General features: G+C 37.8%; 1 pseudogene; it reads right to left on the bottom strand.

Moving 5' to 3' along the window:
• Nucleotides 1–1702: 1702 nt before the first annotated feature.
• LOC107136695 lies at nt 1703–3017 on the bottom strand (annotated as a pseudogene).
• Nucleotides 3018–3960: the final 943 nt, after the last annotated feature.

Here is a 3960-nt window from a genome sequence, read left to right as displayed (position 1 = left end):
GCCACATTCCCAGCCCTATTTTGTATTTTATTTAGAGGCAGGGTCTCATTTAGTTGCTTGGTGCCTTGCTTTTTCTGAGGCTGTCTCTGAACTCCCAATCTTCCTGCCTTAGCCTCCTGAGTCTCTGGGATTACAGGCATGTGCCTCCCTGCCCAGCTACCATTCCTTCTTGGTTTCCCTAAACCTTGCCTCACCTTTGTAAACATTTCTGTTTTTAATTACTCACTTTAATTAAACACTCTATTTTTGACCAAGTCCTTGGTCTACGTGCTAATACACCCAAATTAATATCTCCATTCTAGATCTCACTTTTTTAAAACAGAGGTCTCCTATATTCAACTGTATACTCCCTCCTACATGTCTTTATTATGCCCCAAACTAAACTCTGTATTTTAGTCCTAAACCTGTTCTGTCTGCAGCCTTCCCCATTTAATTGATGACCTCTGCATCCTTCCAATTTTTCAGACCAAACATTTTGAGTTATTCTTGACTCCTTTATTTCCTTCAATGCCTATTCTTATATATCAGGAAGTTTTATAGGCTCTTTCTTCTAAATTTCCCTAGAATCCCACTAATTCTTACCACATCTACTTCTACTACCCTCTAACATATCTTCTCATTAATTTCAATAACCACTTTCATTATTTTTTTTGAAAGAGAGAGAGAAGAAAGAGAGAGAATTTTTTAATATTTATTCTTCAGTTTTCAGTGGACACAACATCTTTATTTTATTTTTATGTGGTGCTGAGGAACGAACCCAGCACCCGGCGCATGCCAGGCAAGCGCATTACCGCTTAAGCCACATCCCCAGCCCCACCACTTTCATTATTGCTGGAGCTCTCCCTTCCTTTACTTACCACATATAATTTTTTTAAGTTTTTAAATTTGTTTTAGGTAGTTATACATGACAGTAGAATGCATTTATGCACTTTGATATATCATACATAGAGGGGATATAATTTCTCATTTTTCTGAGTGTACATGTTGCAGAATCATATTGGTCATGCAGTCACATATATACATACAGTAATAATGTCTGTTTCATTCTACTATCTTATAGTTGTTTTCCAGAAGAGAGCATGTTATTTCCCTGCATAAACCCTTTGGTGGATCCTAAATATCTGCAAGACTGTATCTGAAGTTGTTACTTTGTATCCTTCTGTTCTTCTCTCCTTCCTCTCTCTCTGTCCCAGCAACAATGACTTGTTTGCTATTCCTACAACATGCCAGGCCCGCTCTCATAGGAGGCTGGATCTAGCTGTTCTAACTCTTGGAATGCTCTTCTCTCTTAAAACTATTTGTCTAACTCCTACAACTCTTTCAAGTCTGTTCTTAAAAGTCCCTTTCAAAATGACACACACTCTAACCATGCAGCTCAAACTGCAACCCCTGTCCCTACTACCTTTCCATTTCCCTCTCTGCCCTACTTTGTCTTGTTCAAAGCAGGCTCTAGATCACTTAGTTAATACATTTATTGTTTATGACCTCTGTTAGAATATCAAATCCAGTAGGACAAAGCTCTTTTGCTTTTTTACTTATATATTACCAACATCTAAAACAGTCCTGAATTTATAGTTTCAATTTAAAAATTGGGTTATTATCAGGATGTCACAATTTTTTTTCTATTTTCATTCAACTGAAATATTTTTTTTTTGTTTTTGAGATTTCAATTTATAATTTACCTTTATCAAACTATCCCATAACCCATAGTTTCTTTGAATATTACTTTGACATTATATAATAAGCCTTAATAGAAAACACACACACCAAAAGTCTTACATTCTCTAATCTTTAAGTCAATCATCAATATGTCCTAGATCTTTTTCTTTTATTTTTAAGCACTGGGGATTGAACCCAGGGCCTCCTGCATGCTAGGCAAGCATTCTACCAATGAGCTACACTCCTAGCCCCAACTCTCCTTAGATTTTTGAAGACATGAAAATAAAAATTATTTCAAATACTGGTACTCACACACCACACACATTTGTAATGCGGTACATCACCCAACTTTAAGCCTCACCTTTTCCAGGTCTTACCTATAATGATCTGCACTAGTTTCTTGGGTTTTTTAATCAGTCGTATTTGGGGCCTATTTTGCCTCAAGGGGCCTAAACAGAAAATTATATTAAAATATGTTAATAATCTATAGTAAGAATATGGTGGAATAAGTGAGTTTCCCAACTTCTCAGGGACATCCGTAGAAACAATGATAAGCCAGACAGTTTCATGTGATCATTTTTTTTTTTTCTCTGAGGCTGGAGTCTGTGATTTGATTTTCTTAGCAGCTTCCAGAACAGAAAGTGGGTTTACTTTGTCTCCAAATTCTTTTTCTTGGTGCTCAAGAAGAATGCCCTGCTTTCCTGGTCCCACTACAAAAATTTCCCTGAGGATGAAGCCTTCGCCTTCTAGGTTTCCAGAGAAGCCTCCATTCCAGGCCCAGAAGAAGTTGTACCACACATCCAAATGGACAAATCCCATAAACATCATCTTGCGTCTTTGTGGACCATAAATTTTTTTCTTTTCATCCGGGGAGATGTCTCCTTTGAAATAAGGCTGAAAGTCCTTCACTTCAGTCCCAGCCTTTTCCTTTACCTCTGCATAGAGGGGAACACCCAGGTCATCCAACTCGGGTTTCAGGGAGGACAGGTCCATAACCTCCTCTCGACAGAGAAAACAACCTGGCCGCCACACAGCCATAATCACAGCTCCATTCTTTTCTCATAGTTCCTTTGCTTTGAAAGTCCTTGGTTCCTTCTCCAGTGTTTTCAGTTCTATATCTCCCAGATACTCCAGGGCTGCTTTCTTGGGCTTGGACAGAAATATGTTGGCCAGTGCCAAAGCAGCAGCCCCCAGGGCGCCTGCACCAATGGACCACATTCCCATGGTGAAGACACTTGGATCCTGGAGGAAAGACATCTCTGGAGATTGAGAGGAAGGAAGATGTTATTTCTCCCACAGGATAGCTGGAATCTCTCAACTACAATATTTTCTAACTTGCTTTGTGTCTTCTTCTTTGACTGTGATATATATATATATTATGATTGAACTTTCAAGTATTTAGGGTTTTCCAGATAGCTTTCTGTAATTGATGTCTAATGAAATTCTCTTGTGGTCAGAAAACATACTTTGTATAATGTTTTATTCTTGTGATTCTTTGAGCCTTGTTTTATGGTGAAGCCCAGAGTTTTGTCTTGATGAATGTCCACGTGGATTTGAAATGGATGTATATTCTGCTATTATTAGATGGAAAATCTCATCAGTTTTATCAAGCTGACTATTCTAGTCAGCTTTTTGATACTGTGACTAAAAGACCTGACTAGCATGATTGTAGGGGAGAAAAATTTTATTTGGGCATGGTTTTAAAAGACTCAATTCATAGATAGTAGTCTCCATTCCTTGGAGCTCAAGGTGAGGCTGAATATCATGGCAGAAAAGTGTGGCAGAGAGAAGCAGCTTACCTGTTGATCAGAAAGCAGAAATCTCTCCACTTGCGAGACACAAATATATACCCCAAAGCCACGTTCCCAATGCCCTACCTTCTCCAGCCACACTCCACTTGCCTTCAGTTACCATTCAATTAATACCATCAAATGATTAATTTACTGAAAGGTTTAAGGCTTTTGTTACCCAATCAGTTTTCCTCTGAACCTTCTTGCATTGTCTCACATGTGAGCTTTTGGGGGACAGCTCATATCCAAACCATAACACTGACTGATAGTTTTCTACTTTTATGTTCTTATTGACTTTTTCAATGTCTGTTCTAGGAAATGTTGAGTGTTAAACTCTTCAACTGCAGTTTTTTGCTAATTTCAATTGTCTAAGTTCTTCCTTCGTATATTTTGACTCTCCAATAAATACCTGAATTGTTAGCATTATTTATGGTTTCTTGATAATTGACATTTTATTATAATGTAATGTCCTTTTTAGTTTTGGTGGTACTACTTGTTCTAAAATCTAATT

The sequence above is a fragment of the Marmota marmota genome, unplaced genomic scaffold, assembly GCF_001458135.2.
Source record: "Marmota marmota marmota unplaced genomic scaffold, marMar, whole genome shotgun sequence".
Classification (NCBI taxonomy): domain Eukaryota; kingdom Metazoa; phylum Chordata; class Mammalia; order Rodentia; family Sciuridae; genus Marmota; species Marmota marmota.
Note: the sequence above shows the minus strand (reverse complement) of the source record. Positions and strands in the feature narration are given on the sequence as shown.